Consider the following 16,742-nt stretch of genomic DNA (forward strand, 5'->3'; position numbering starts at 1 on the left):
ATGGAGAAAAACTGAAAGCCTTCTCACTCAAATCTGGAACAAGACAGGGATGCCCACTCTCACCACTGCTCTTCAACATAGTTTTGGAAGTCCTAGCCACAGCAATTAGACAAACAAAAGAAATAAAAGGCAGCCATATAGGAAGAGAAGAGATAAAACTGTCACTTTATGCAGATGACATGATACTATACATAGAAAACCCGAAGGACTCAACCCAAAAACTACTTGAACTGATTAATAAATTCAGCAAAGTAGCAGGATATAAGATTAACATTCAGAAATCAGTCGCATTTCCGTATACCAGCAATGAAATCTCAGAAAAAGAATACAAAAATACAATACCTTTTAAAATTGCACCTCACAAAATCAAATACCTCGGAATACACCTGACCAAAGAGGTAAAGGACCTATATGCCGAGAACTATAAAACTTTAATCAAAGAAATCAAAGAAGATGTAAAGAAATGGAAAGATATTCCATGCTCCTGGATTGGAAAAATCAATATTGTAAAAATGGCCATACTACCCAAAGCAATCTACAGATTCAATGCAATCCCTATCAAATTACCCATGACATTGTTCACAGAACTAGAACAAACAATCCAAACATTTATATGGAACCACAAAAGACCCAGAATCACCAAAGCAATCCTGAGAAACAAAAACCAAGCAGGAGGCATAACTCTCCCAGACTTCAAGAAATACTACAAAGCCACAGTCATCAAAACAGTGTGGTACTGGTATCAAAACAGACAGACAGACCAATGGAACAGAATAGAGAACCCGGAAATAAACCCTGACACCTATGGTCAATTAATCTTTGACAAGGGAGGCAAGAACATAAAATGGGAAAAAGAAAGTCTATTCAGCAAGCATTGCTGGGAAACCTGGACAGCAACATGCGAAGCAATGAAACTAGAACACACCCTCACACCATGCACAAAAATAAACTCAAAATGGCTGAAAGACTTAAATATACGACAGGACACCATCAAACTCCTAGAAGAAAACATAGGCAAAACACTCTCTGACAATATTTTCTCAGGTCAGTCTCCCAAAGCAATAGAAATTAGAGCAAAAATAAACCCATGGGACCTAATCAAACTGAAAAGCTTTTGCACAGCAAAGGAAACCCAAAAGAAAACAAAAAGACAACTTTCAGAATGGGAGAAAATAGTTTCAAATAATGCAACCGACAAGGGCTTAATCTCTAGAATATATAAACAACTTATACAACTCAACAGCAAAAAAGCCAATCAAGCAATGGAAAAATGGGCAAAAGACCTGAATAGACATTTCTCCAAGGAAGATATACAGATGGCCAGCAAACACATGAAAAAATGCTCAACATCGCTGATTATAAGAGAAATGCAAATCAAAACTACCATGAGATATCACCTCACACCAGTCAGAATGACCATCATTAATAAATCCACAAATAACAAGTGCTGGAGGAGCTGTGGAGAAAAGGGAACCCTCCTGCACTGCTGGTGGGAATGTAAACTGGTACAGCCACTGTGGAGAACAGTTTGGAGATACCTTAGAAATCTATACATAGAATTTCCATATGACCCTGCCATCCCACTCTTGGGCATCTATCCGGAGAAAACTCTCCTTAAAAGAGACACATGCACCTGCATGTTCATTGCAGCACTATTCACAATAGCCAGGACGTGGAAACAACCCAAATGTCCATCAACAGATGATTGGATCCGGAAGACGTGGTATATATACACAATGGAATACTACTCAGCCATAAAAAAGAATGACATAATGCCATTTGCAGCAACATGGATGGAACTAGAGAATCTCATACTGAGTGAAATTAAGCCAGAAAGACAAAGACAAATACCATATGATATCACTTATAACTGGAATCTAATATCCAGCACAAATGAACATCTCCTCAGAAAAGAAAATCATAGACTTGGAGAAAAGACTTGTGGCTGCCTGATGGGAGGGAGAGGGAGTGGGAGGGATCGGGAGGTTGGGCTTATCAGACATAACTTAGAATAGATTTACAAGGAGATCCTGCTGAATAGCATTGAGAACTATGTCCAGACACTCATGTTGCAACAGAACAAAGGGTGGGGAAAAAAATGTAATTGTAATGTATACATGTAAGGATAACTTGATCCCCTTGCTGTACAGTGGGAAAATTTTTTAAAAAAAAGAAAGAAAAATAAAATAAAAATCTAACTATCAAAAAAAAATAAAATAAAATAGGAAAATCATGGACTCAGAATTGATGGAGGATGAACAAGATGGTGTGGAGCTTAAAAGGTTAAAGGAACTGAGGGCGTTTAATCTGAGACAAGATAAAACAGAACAAAGCAAAACTTCTGAGACATTAATAATTCTGACACTGCCATACATATATCCTGGAAGCAAACAATTGAATAAATGGATGGTGATGGAAGAAACTGGGTATCTCACTGTTGGACTGCAAATTTATAGATCATCAGAGCCAACATCAACACTACCACCATGTGATGACGGATTGGAATTGGAAACATCCGTAAGAACTCTTGTTTAACTTAATATAGATATAGATGGCTACACAGAGAATAGTTCTAGATATGTGGGTATGCAAGGGCTAGTGCATGCATGCATGCAACACACACACACACACACCAACACACGTGCACACACACACACACACACACACATTTCTCTGCTTATCCACTGAGAGCTCCTAACAGAAATAACACCTCAGTAGAAACAAGCACATCTCACCCTCAGACCTTGGTTTCTAACACCATTCTCCAATAAGAGGAATCAAGGCTCCTTGAAAAAATAGTTGATTCTAGGACTGGGGCAGGAAATGTACAAGATGAGCCTGAGCCTGCAGCATCTTCTGGTGACAGAAAGTGAGTTAAGTGTTCAGAAAAAAAAAAACCTGACCCCAGAGTAATTAGAGTAAGTCAAATGGGGCACAGGAGCAAATTGAAAGAGCTCCTTGTGTCCAAAGCTGGACAATTTGAGCAACAAAATAAAGTAGTACTGGATTATAACTCAAAGTATAAAAATAAAGATCCGTGAGTCCAAACTGATGTGAATAAATGTTTTAATAAAGAAATACACAGGGGAGCAAAGAAGAATCTCCCTTGAAGAAGAATTCCTCATCAATTACAGAGACCCCACCCAAGAGGATAGTTCCTTAAGCATGGACCGTGCATAGTGAGTGGTGTCCTAAAAGTTCGGCGTGAAAGAGGGAAAAGGAGCAACATCACAGAGGAGGGTGAGAGACACGCCTCAGCCAGGTCATCTAGAGCAACATCAACAGTCATAAATCATGTCATCGTTGACATGATGTGACGAAAACGGCACTTTACTTCAGCAGTCTTCCTCCCCAAACCTATAACCCCAGTCTTATCAGGAGGAAACAGACAAATGACAATAGAAAAGCATCCTGACCAGTAGTCCTCAAAACTGTCAAGATCATGAAAAACAAGGAACGTCTGAGAAACTGTCACAGCCAACAGGAGCTTAAGGAGACAGGACGAAACGGAATGTGATAGCGTGGGTGGGATCCTAGAACAGTCCAAAGGAATTAGGAAAAAACAAGGCAATCTGCCTAAAGTACAGAATTTCATTAATAATGCATCAGGAGTTCCCGTCGTGTCTTAGTGGTAACGAACCTGACTAGTAACCATGAAGATGTGGGTTCCATCCCTGGCCCTGCTCAGTGGGTTAAGGATCCGGTGTTGCTGTGGCTGTGGTACAGGCCAGCAGCTGCAGTTCCAATTTGTTTGTTTGTTTGTCTTTTTGCTATTTCTTGGGCCACTCCCGTGGCATATGGAGGTTCCCAGGCAAGGGGTCGAACTGGAGCTGTAGCCTCCGGCCTCCACCAGAGCCACAGCAACATGGGATCCGAGCCGCATCTGCAACCTACACTACAGCTCAGGGCAACGCTGGATCCTTAACCCACTGAGCAAGGCCAGGGACCGAACCCGCAACCTCATGGTTCCTAGTTGGATTCGTTAACCACTGCACCACGATGGGAACTCCTGCAGTTCCAATTTGACCTCTAGCCTGGGAACTTCCATATGTCCTGGGTGCAGCCTGAAAAAGCGAAAGAAAGAAAGAAAGAAAAGAAAGAAAGAAAGAAAGAAAGAAAGAAAGAAAGAAAGAAAGAAAGAAAGAAAGAAAGAAAGAAAGAAAGAAAGAAGGAAAGGAAGGAAGGAAGGAAAGAAAGATAGACAGACAGACAGACAGAAAGGAGGGAGTTCCCATCTCGACTCAGTAGTAACAAATTCGACTAGCATCCATGAGGATGCAGGTTCTATCCCTGGCCTCGCTCAGTGGGTCAGGGATCCAGGTTGCCATAAGCCCTGGTGTAGTTTACAGCTCCAAGTTGACCCCTAGCCTGGGAACTTCCATATGCTGCAACTGCAGCCCTAAAAAGATAAAAAAAAGAAAAGAAGAAAAGAAATGTTCATGGATTTGAGGGGTGGGCAGAGGCACCATCCGAACTCCAGTCTGTCTGTAAGAGTCATTCGAGTACCTCCTGGGAGTGTGTCTTGGAGGAAACCATCCCCCTGTGGAACCAAGACTGAGAGCTGTTGTATAGAACAGGGCTTCCCAGCTTCTGTCACATCACATAGTACATTAAAAATTATATTTGTTAAAAAAAAAAAAAAAAGGAGTTCCTGTCGTGGCGCAGCAGAAACGAATCCAACTAGGGACCATGAGGTTGCAGGTTCGATCCCTGGCCTCACTCAGTAGGTTAAGGATCCAGCATTGCCGAGCTGTGAGGTAGGCCACAGGTGCAGCTCAGATCTGGCGTTGCTGTGTCTGTGACGTAGGCTGGCAGCTATAACTCTGATTAGACCCCTAACCTGGGAACCTCCATATGCGGCAGGTGTGGCCCTAAAAAGGCAAAAGACAAAAGACAAAAAAAAAAAAATTATATTTGTAAGATAAGCCAAGAGAGAGAGGAGGCAGTTCACAGACAGATGCCGCCAGCCTGGGGGTCCAGCTGCCCCAGGCTTGACAGCCCCTGCACACCTGCACTCCACTCACAGGTACCAAAGCATCACAAGCTTATGAACTCACTTGTTTGTCTCTAGCAGCTTCCTCCAGAGGCACCCAATGCCCTTGACAACCCTCCCTTCTACAGCAGCATCCCCAGGAGGCATGAAGAAGAGCGTATGTTTGCCGGTATCCACGACCACAAAACAGAATTCTTCCTTGAAGACTGCGAGCTTCCCAGCATTGGTCTGTGGCCCCCTCACTGACCTCACTGAGCCAGTACAACAGGAATCTCTTTAGTCCTGAGCTCTGTATCCAGATTTGGAATCCTCAGTGTAAAAACATTCTATTCAGGAGTTCCTGTCATGGTGCAGTGGAAACGAATCCCACTAGGAAACATGAGGTTGCAGGTTCGAACCCTGGCCTCGCTCAGTGGGTTAAGGATCCTGCATTGCTGTGGGTGTGGTGTAGTCCAGCAGCGGTAGCTCTGATTTGACCCCTTACCTGGGAACCTCCATATGCCACAAGTGTGGCCCTAAAAAACAAAAACAAAACAAAACAAAACAAAAAAAACCCCAAAAACAAAAAACAAAAAACCCAAATTTTATTCAAGTGGTACATGGCATTGGTGCTGATCCCTGTTCTGTCTGAGACCTGGGTCCTGGACAGTGGCTGGAGAAAGCCTCTGGAAAGGCTGGGAGATAAAAAGGCATCTAAAGGAGCCACCAGGAAAATTTCACGACCTCCTTTTGTGTCATCACAGCTCTCAGAGGCCTGCTCAACAACCAGAACTCAACTGTGAAGCTTCTTATTTCCCAAACTTTTTGTGTCAACATTTGCTGCTTTTATAATTTAAAAATTCTATTTTTGGCAAATTGGTACAGCTACTGTGGAAAAGAGTTTGGAGGTTTCTCAAAAAACTAAAAATAGAGTTAGCATGTGACCCAGCAATTCCACTCCTGGGTATCTATCCCCCCAAAACCAAAAACATGAATTCAAAAGGATACTTATACCCCTATGTTCACAGCAGCATTGTTTACAATTGCCAAGACAGGGAAGCAACCTGTGTGCCTATCAACAGACGAATGAATAAAGAAACTGTAATACACATATACACAGAATACTACTCAGCCATGAAAAAGAATGAAATTTTGCCATTTGTAGCAATGCATATAGACTTGAAGAGGCATTATGCTAAATAAAACAAGTCAGAGAAATACTGTATGATATCACTTACAGGTGGAATCTAAAAAATACAACAAACTAGTGAATAAAACAAAAAAAGAAGCAGACTGACAGATATAGAGAACTAGTGGTTACCAGTGGGGGAGAGAGGAGGGGGAGGATTATTATGGGATTATATGAAATCATGTGAAACTTTCAAATATTGTAAGGCGCTAAAGAATTGAAAGAATCTTCCATTCAATTAAAAAAAAAAAACACTATTATTAAGAATTAAAAGTACAGGGAGTTCCTGCTATGGTGCATTGGGTTAAGAATCTGACTGCAGTGGCTCAGATCACTGCAGAAGCATGGGTTTGATCCCAGCTGGCACAGTGGGTTAAAGGATCTGGTTTTGCCATAGGGTCACAGCTGTGCCTCAGATTTAGTCCCTGGCCCAGGAACTCCCACATGCCACGGGTGCAGCCATTAAAAAAAAAAAGAATAAAAAATATATATAATGACAAAATTCTAAGTGGTTCAGTGCCAAGTGATGGGGTGAAACCCTGTACCAGACCCTAAATCTTTGTGTTTTGAAGTTAAAGGCCTTTCCTTTTGCCGCCCAGGCCTCCCCTCAGTCTCAAAAGGCTGACTCAAGAGTTAATGATTAGGAAATATAGTTACAGCTAAAAACTAGTCAAAACAGTGACCCATGACATCTCTGGCTATGCTCGCTGTCTCTGGGTCACGGATCCCGAGCCCAGCACTGCACCAACTTGCACCAAGAAAAGGCTGGGGGACCAGAGGCCTCGAGCCTCAAGTCCTGACCCCGGGCCCCTCTCTGGCTCTCTTGTCCCTCTGTCTTCTGAGCTGGCTGATTCATTTTCCCTGGGAAGAGCTTTCTAAGGCTCATATTTTTTTCATTTTCCTAGCAAAAAAAAAAAAAAAAAAAAAAAAGGCAACTTCCAAAAGCCAGCTCACCTTCCTCAAACAGAGGTAGAGTCCAGTTTAAAAGCTGATTAGGAGGAAGGGGGGAAAGTTGACACCCAGCTGTCCCACCACCCCCCACTCATTTTCCCTGCATTCATACAGAATAGGTGCAAAGGTACCAAACTATTCCATAGAATGCCAGCTCTTGGCAGTGGTTTCTCTGGCTGGTTGACCTAGGGGTCACCACAGTGCCCAGCCTGTGTGTCACTTTCCACACCATCATGATGAGAGCCTGGACTGGGCTCGGACCACCCTCAGAGGCAGTCTTGGATTTTCCGAGAGTCTTGGGCTGGGGACCGGTTCTGCTTTAAGATGATTCTTAAAGATGATACCCTTGCCGCAGTAGCTGTAGGCGCCTTCCAGTGAAGGCTGCCTCTGTATGCAAACCTTTTTTTTTTTTTTTTTGTCTTTTTAGGGCCGCACCCTCAGCATATGGAGAGTCCCAGGCTAGGGGTTGAATTGGAGCTGCAACCACTGGCCTATGCCACAGCCATAGCAATGCCAGATCCTGGCCGCGGCTGCAACCTATACCTCAGCTCACAGCAACACCAAATGCTTAACCCACTGAGTGACGCCAGGGTTCGAACCTCTGTCCTCATGGATGCTAGTCAGATTCATTTCTGCTGAACCACGACAGGAACTCCTGTATGCAAATCTTTTTTTTTTTTTTTTTTTGTCTTTTTGCTATTTCATTGGGCCGCTCCCGCGGCATATGGAGGTTCCCAGGCTAGGGGTCTAATTGGAGCTGTAGCTGCCGGCCTACACCACAGCCACAGCAACTCGGGATCCGAGCCGAGTCTGCGACCTACACCACAGCTCACAGCAATGCCGGATCGTTAACCCACTGGACAAGGCCAGGGATCGAACCCGCAACCTCATGGTTCCTAGTCGGATTCGTTAACCACTGCGCCACGACGGGAACTATAAATCTTGATTGGCAGTACAAGCTGACTGCAGCAAGCACGACTCTCTCACTTGCAGGTTTCTTACCTCAAGCAGCATAATTGTCTGAGGAGGAAGATACCCCTTTAAGACTCCGCCCACTGCATCCTTAGTTCAGGCACCTCTAGCAATGGTCTTCTAAGCAGTTTCCCCCGCCCCCAATCCATCCTCTACTGCCCAAGTGACATCAGAAATTAAACCTGACCATCTTATCTTGTGGCTATATAGCTTAAACCTCCTCAGGAATTTCCAGGGCACAGAGGTCCTGGCACCCACAATCCTCCCAGCCTCCTCCCTGTCGTAGCCCTGGCCCTATGCTTTTAGTTCCAGCAATTGTGAACGCCTTGTGGTTTTCAAATACTATGCTACTTCACATCTCAAAACTTCTCTTGCCTGCTCTTTTTCTGCCTGGGATGGTCCGTCTCACCATTCCCTCCTCCCCAAGCCCCCATCATCCACCTTGTGAATTTACCCATGTTCAAGCCCCAGCCAAGGCACCACTTTAACCCTCTGCAACCATCTCCTCTTGCATTTGTAACCCTCCTGCCACCTGGTGCTTTGTACTTGCTCCTAGCACAGGAACTCAAAGGTTCTACATCCACCTCCTTCTGCTGGATTATGAGACTAATAAAAGATCCCCAAGCCTGACATGGTAAGTCACACATAGTAGGTGCTTAAATATTTGCTAAAGGAAGGAAGGAGGGAAGGATGGGAAGGAGGAAGGGAGAGACTGAGGGAGCAGGAATCCTCATACTTGTTCTCAAAGGTTTGAGCTGCCCTGCAGACAGTCCAGCTTGGACTTAAGCATCCCCCTCTTGGGTGCAGCCCACCTTCCCCAGCACAGCCACTTGCCCGCCAGGGACCAGTGCTCCCTGCTCCTGGCACTGCCCCTAGGAATGAAACCCCCTCACCAGCCAATTCACACTACAGAACCCCTGTCCACATGCCCTCTCAAAAGCAATAATGATTCACAGGGTATCCTTGCACTGTGTCCCAAATAAATGAATCTCTACTTTGCGGCGCTGGGGAAAGAGGTGAAGGAGATGGTTCACTTTAGGAGAGAAGGACTTCAGAAACCCTCCAAGGCAGGAGCCCACCTCCCGTCATGAATCACGCAGAGGTATGACTTCTTGGTGGGAGTGGAGGAAAGAGGTACCCAGAAAGGTGACATTCCTTTGTCCTGCAGCAGCATCCTCTCCCTGGTGAATTCTGCCTCTCCCTACCCATCCTGCATTCTCACCACGCCTGCCCCCCTCCCTGACACACACAGTTTACCCAGAGATCTCAGGGAGCAGCCTTCTTGCCCCCTCACTCTGCCAGCCAAAGGGTAACAGGCTTGGTCCCTCTGCGGGGTGGTTAGAGCAGAACCCGAGACACCGCCTTACCAGTTACCTTGGACACAACCTGGGATGTCCTGTCTGTACAGTTCAGAGAGAAAGTGGCTGGCTCTCAGCCTGGTCCTCTGCCCTGAGGCCACCAGCCTTTTCAGAAAAGCGCACCCCCATCAGATGTTGCCGCCTGGGCCATACCTCACAGGCTACTTCTCTGTTTTCTTAGCTGGCTTCTCCTTGCTTCTTCCTCCTCCCCGATATACACAGATCTCCCCACGAGCCTGTCCAGGTTGGTCGGGCAGGTGAAGCTCAAGTTCTGTGATATCAAATTGCAGTCCCTCCCTGTAGGTTCCACGATCCCTTCGCAGAGGCCAGAACAACCCAGAGCTCAAAACAAAGGCACCGATGCAGGCAGAAGGTGTGATGAGGAGAGAGAGGAAAGGTCCTTGGGGATTCTCTGCAGAGCACAAGTTCCAGGCTTCCGCCCAGCAGAGCACCTCTGGCAAATCACAGCGAGATCTGTGCTTAGAGACCCTGTATGCACGTGTGTGTGTGTGTGTGTGTGTGAGTTCACATGCACACATTGTGTGCGTGCATGTGTGCACACACCCAGGATGCCCAGGCAGAGGGGAGCGGACACACACAGCAGCTGGACTCTGGAGACCCATGAGCAGAGCAAACGTGGCCAGACCCTTGGATCACCAGGGCTTTCTCCCACGGATGTGGCATCCTCCCTGGGTCCTGCCCGCCCGGCTATGCCCTGGTGGAGGTGGAGGAAGGAGACCCTGGCCACCCTTATGTCCTGAGAGAAGGGCAAGAGTACATGCCTGACAGTTCAGGTGCTTGGAACGGTTTTCAATGCACTCACTGCACAGCCCAGCGGGGAGGGGGACACTTCACTTTCTGGACTTCTGGACCCAAGCTTGGAACTCCTGGTGTTGGAAGCCACTGTAGGGATTCTGTAGTCAAAACCCTCATTTTACAGGTGGAGGAGGAGGCTAAGGAGATTATCTGAGTGACTGGTTCAGGATCACACAACAACAGCAGACCTGAGCCCAAGAGTCTCTGCTCCCTGGTGCCTTTTTCCTGATCAGCTGATCTCCTCTGAGCTCGTCTCTGTTCTGCCATGAAACTACGGGAGGGATTATAAAGAACGTCCCCTCCCAAGGTCTCTAAATAAAAATAAGATCATGCTTTTATTCTGATGGCACCCGGATATAGCTGACAATAGACAGAAACATTCAGAAAGCAGGCATTTATTTTATATACTGGACACTCATGCTAATATAAAGTGGATTGATACATCATGTAGGAGGGTTAAGAGCTGATGATTTCTGAGGCTCTATTCCCTTTGATTCTGATTTGTTTGGTTTTACATGTTCCTTCCACCTGAAATGCCCACTCTCAACCTGCTCTGCAGTCTCCTCACCTAACTCCGGGGGTGTCACTCGCTTTGAAAAACCAAGGTGAACGATGAGCCCTGTAATGATCCCTTGATGGGGCTGTACTTGAATGGCACATCAACAGAGCATGATATTGCCTCTGGGCACTAGCCAATGGCTCAAGAAAACTTGCCCTAGGTTCCCAGAAAACTTTGTTTCTGCCTTAGTGAGTACACATGTCATGCCTTCTGGTCCCTTGTCTATTTATGTGTTTACACCCCAACTACACTGTGCAGACGGGGTAGGAAGGAAATGATTGTTGTCCATTTTTGTATCCCAACACCAAGAATAACTCTTGGCTCCAATTCTGCTCTCAGTTAACATTTGTGGAATCATTTATGGAAAAGCTAATCAGTCAAGGGTCTTCAGGGCTTCACAGAAGTATGAAGGACTTTTTTTTGGCCTTTTTTGGGGCCACACCCATGGCATATGGAGATTCCCAGGCTAGGGGTTGAATCAGAGCTGCAGCTGCCAGCCTACACCACAGCCACAGCAACATGGAATCCGAGCCACATCTGTGACCTACACCACAGCTCATGGCATCACCAGATCCTTAACCCACTGAGAAAGGCCAGGGATCAAACCCGTGACCTCATGGATACTAGCTGGGTTCGTTAACTGCTTAGCCATGCCAGGCTTTGGAATCAGACAAACTTTAAGTAGAATTTTGCTCTGCGGCTTGCTCATTGTGGGACCTTAGCAAGACATCTACCTGCTTTAGACTCAGTTTCCTTTTCTATAAACAAGATGGTAATCTCAGGGTTTGAAGAAAAAGTTATAAAATATATGAGGAAACAAGTGACTGTGAGAACTGGCAGAAACTATAGATATGCAATCAGATTTCTACCCCCTCAAAAAAGCCAAATACTGGAATTATCAGGTCAAATTACAAAATAATAATGCATAATATGCCCACATAAATAAAAGAGAATACAAAATATAAGTAAAATGTAAGATATCACACAAATAACCAGATTTAAAAATGAACGAATTAGAACTTTCCAAAATAAAAATGTATAAAAATTGAAACTTAAAGCTCAGTGAATGGGCTTAATTAAAAATTGTACATAGCCAAAGAAAGAACGAGTGACTTGGAAGACATAGGTTTGAATAGAGATAAAGAGATGAAAAATATGTTCAGGAGTTCCCGTCATGGCTCAGTGGCTAATGAATCCGACAAGGAATCATAAGGTTGTGGGTTCGAACCCTGGCCTTGCTCAGTGGGTTAAGGATCTGGCGTTGCCATGAGCTGTGGTGTAGGTCGCAGACGCCGCTTGGATCCCATGTTGCTGTGGGTCTGGTGTAGGCCAGTGGGTACAGCTCCGATTCGATCCCTGGCCTGGGAACCTCCACATGCCGCGGGCGCGGCCCTAAAAAACACAATAGACCAAAAAAAAAAAAAGAAAAGAAAAAAGAAAAATAGGTTCAGAGATTAGCTACATGGAGGATAGTGTGAGGTCTAACATACATCTAATTAGAGTTTTAAAAAGAGAGATAGAATATGGCAGACACAAAGACAAAAAGCCTCAGAGAATTTTACAGAACTGATGAAAGAGAAAATTATAAAAATGTTAGAAGACATAGTTCTATTTTTATGGTTTTGGGGTATGGAATGATTTCTTTAGATAAAAAGTGCATACTATAAATTTACCTACGTTTAATTAAGTACTTCAGTTCATTTAAAGACAAATAGAGTATAAAGACAAGCCAAGGTCATAGCAAGTTCAAGCATACAACTTTACTATACAAAAGTTAATTGCTTACCTATATGCCAGCAGCATACAATCGGAATTTAAAATTTGGAGTTCCCATTGTGGCACAGCAGAAATGAATCTGACTAGGAACCATGAGGTTTCAGGTTCGATCCCTGGCCTTGCTCAGTGGGTTAAGGATCTGGTGTTGCTGTGATCTGTGGTGTAGGTCACAGACATGGCTCAGATCCTGCATTTCTATGGCTGTGGGTGTAGGCTGGCAGCTGTAGCTCCAATTCAACCCCTAGCCTGGGACCCTCCATATGCCGCAGCTGCGGCCCTAAAAAGCAAAAAAAAAAAAAAAAAAAAAAAAAAGGAATATTTACCAAGGGTTTAGGGGCAGAGGGAAGAGGATGAATAGGTGGAATACAGAGCATTTTTAGGTCAGTGAAACTACTCTGGGTGATGCTGTAATTGTGGGTACATTACACACATGTCAAAACCAAAAAACTGTGCAACACAAAGAGTGAGCCCTAATGGAAACTGCGGGCTTAATCATAATATATCAATATAGGTCCACCAATTGTAAAAATCGTACACTGATGCAGGAGGTTAATAATAGGAGAAATTGTGGCGGGTGAAGGGCCATGTGGGAACCCTATTTTCTGCTAATCTTTTTCTGTGAAGCTAAAACTGCTCTAAAAAATAAAGGACATAGAAGACAGGCAGATCAATGACTAGGAGAAAGTATTGGCAGCATATACAACAGGCAGAGGATTAGTGAGCATTTTGAATAGTTCATATTTGTAAATATATATATATTATTTCTATTTCTTTCTTTCTTTTTTCTTTTTAGGGCTGAACACACGGCATATGGAAGTTCCCAGGCTAGGGGTCAAATCGGAGCTGTAGCTGCCGGCCTATACCACAGCCACAGCAACACAGGATCCGAGCCGCATCTGCGACCTACACCACAGCTCACGGCAACGCCGGATCCTGAACCCACTGAGCAAGGCCAGGGATCAAACCTGCAACCTCATGGTTCCTAGTCGGATTCGTTAACCACTGAGCCACGACGGGAACTCCTAGGATACTCTTTTAACATGTTATCAATATGAAATATTTTTACAGTATTACCACGTTGGAGTTCCTGTCGTGGCTCAGTAGTTAATGAACCCCGACTAGCATCCATGAGGGTAAAAAAAGAAAAAAAGAAGAAATACCTCACTGATAATTTTTTATAATTGGGTGGATTTTATAGCACGTTAATTAATAACTTAGTAATTTTCTTTCTGTCTTTTGTCTTTTTAGGGTTGCACCCGAGGCATATGGAGTGCAACCTGTATTCGACCAAGCTAGAGGTCGAATCAGAGCTGAAGCCGCCGGCCTACACCAGAGCCACAGCAACGCAGGATCCGAGCCTCATCTGCGACCTACCCCACAGCTCACGACAACACCGGATCCTTAACCCACTGAGCGAGGCCAGGGATCAAACCCTCAACCTCATGGTTCCTTGGTGAGATTCATTTCTGCTGCTCCACAACAGGAACTCCCAATGAAGTATTTCATGTTCATTTTCTCACATGAAGTTTATTAAATCTGGTGTGTATTTTTCCTGTACAAGCACACCCCCCATTTGGACTAGCCCATGCCAAGGGCTCCATAGCCTGTGTGGCCAGTGCTGTCATCCCGGACAACGCCCTTCTAGGCGTAAACGAACAGATATATCATTAGAAAGGGTGGTGAGGGAAGACCTGTCTATTCGCCAGCTGAATGATTTAAAGGATGGAAGAGAAATTACAAGCCCCTTTTCTCCCAGTGCTCAAAATAGAGAATGTGTCTTTAGCAGGCTTGCAGGGGTACTTTGTGGTCACCTACTCATTAATTGTCAGGAAAATTATAAAGAAACATCCAAAGTTAGCAGAGCTCCCTTGTGCAGGCCTCTCCCAGGTTCCTCTCCTGGGAGAGCCTCACCCAAGACCCTGGACTTCTGCTTGCTCCTCCAGTCTGGGAAGTGGCTGCAAGTCCGTTTTCTCTGAACAGAATTGTGGAAGCACCAAACATCCCAACTGACTGGCTGTGTGATCCCCCTGCCAGCACTCAGAATAAACTCTAACCCGAGAGCATCTTCCTAAAGGGTCAAGGGATCCCGTGTCATCAGGAGGCCCTGTAAGCCTTCTGTGACCCCCGCCAGCTAAGCTGAAAAGATGGCACCAAAGATATAGGACCCTCTGCAGAGATCACTCAGTGGTAGACAGCTATTTACTATTTTACCGTATTTTCACCAAATGAATGGGGACATTTTAAAAAGAATCGGGAGTTTCTGCTGTTGCTCAGTGGGTTAAGAACCTGACTAGTATCCATGAGGATGCGGGTTCGATCCCTGGCCTCACTCAGTGGGTTAAGGATTCAGCTTTGCCATGAGCTGTGGTATAGGTCAAAGACGCAGTTCAGATCTAGTGTTGCTGTGGCTGTGGTTTAGGCTAGTAGGTGCAGCTCTGATTTGACCCCTAACCTGGCAACTTCCATATGCCACAGCTGTGGGCCCCCTCTTCCCAAAAAAAGCAAAAAAAAAAACACAAAACACATTTTAAAAACTCCCTTAGCTGAAACACTGTCATGATCTACACTTAAAATACTTAAATATTTAATTATTACTATAAACTGTAAATGTATAATATATATCATAAAATAAATATAAATTATTATTAAGCATGCAATTTTTTTTCAGCACTTGCTTGGGGCAATGGATAGGCTGAGACACAACTCTCTCATCTTCACTGAGTTTTTTTTTTTTTTTTAGCAAAGAGATTCTAGTTCTTTCTTTTCATCCTCCAATTAATATCATAACTATGGGAGTTCCTGCCCAGTAGGTTAAGGATCCAGCATTGTCATCGCAACAGCTTAGGTCCCTGCTGTAGCACAGGTTCGATTCCTGGCTTGGGATCTTACACATGCCACAGGTGCAGCCAAAAAAAAAATACATCATAACTATGCACTGAGACCCAAGAGTTCATGTGCTAAGGACAGGTATTGATTTGTTTGCATTTCCCTAAGTTGAATAGAATAGATTCAACTAGATGAAAACCCCATTGGGGAAAATGAATAGAAGGTGAAAAGACATTTATTTAGAGCCCATCAGAATAATCACTGATGTAAAGACAATAGTTAAAAGTTTAATAAATAGTATTTTTAAATGGTACTGTCAATGTGTGGGCAGTTATTATACATTTCAACATAAATGAATGTCTTGAATATGATTTATTATTTTTTTGACTGTACCCATGACATATGGAAGTTTCAGGGCCAGGGATCAAATCTGAGCTGCAACTTCGACCTACACCACAGCTGTGGCAATGCTGAATCCTTAACCCACAGTGCTGGGCTGGGGATTGAACCCATGCCTCAGCAGCGACTGCAGCCACAGCAGAGACAATGCCAGATCCTTAACTGGCTACACCACAGTGGGAACTCCAATTTTTTAATTTTATTTTTGATAGTAACTGCAGCAGAATATTTTTCCTTAAAATTAATTTAAATAAATTAAAGGGGTTAAGGAACTTTATAGGGCAGCATTTAACAGAGTTGACGTTATGCAGCAAAGAGGCATGGAATAGACTGCTTACGAATATGGGATACTCAGGAAAAAAAAAAAGGATATGGGATACTCAAAGGTTTATGGCCATGGGCTAGTTAATTTCACTTGAATCTCAATTTCTCCACCCATAATAATAGCACTGCAAGGTTCTTTCGACAGTCATCTAAACACTCAGTAAAGGTGAGCTCAAGCAGCTAAAAAAGAAAGTGTCATTTGCACAACTTGGGGTGATTTTGCCGAAGTAAAATCATGACCAAGACCATTCTGGCTGCATAATATTTTAAAATTTGAACAGAATGTTATGTTTATTATATTATGTTTTGCTTTATATTTACTATTTCAAATACTTAATACTAATTTTTGTTTTACCAAAGGAAATGTCTTAGGTATTCATAAATTTTTGTACCTTTAAGTTGCAAAGCGTTTTTTGTTGTACGTGGTAATAGCAGGAGTGGGGATGCGAAACAATGGGATTTGCATTAGGGTATAATTTTATGAGTTACAATCTTGAGGAGAATGTCAGGGTTAAATCAGGAACACTGCTTGGAGGAGGTGGACCTAAAAATAATAAGGAGGTAGGGCGTGACCTCTGGGGAGGAGATTTCTTTTTTTAT

At 44.1% G+C, this 16,742-nt stretch overlaps 1 protein-coding gene across 1 annotated transcript in view; it reads right to left on the reverse strand.

The window, feature by feature from the left end:
* The window catches only part of DYRK4 (dual specificity tyrosine phosphorylation regulated kinase 4), a 54,159-nt gene that overhangs the window by 30,517 nt on the left and 6,900 nt on the right, over positions 1-16,742 (reverse strand). The gene's annotated exons all lie outside the window — the stretch shown is intronic.

Source organism: Sus scrofa, chromosome 5 (genome assembly GCF_054392235.1).
Source record: "Sus scrofa isolate SSC_HxYL_T2T_F1_AM1 chromosome 5, Sscrofa_HxYL_maternal_Yorkshire_Landrace_v2.0, whole genome shotgun sequence".
Lineage (NCBI taxonomy): Eukaryota > Metazoa > Chordata > Mammalia > Artiodactyla > Suidae > Sus > Sus scrofa.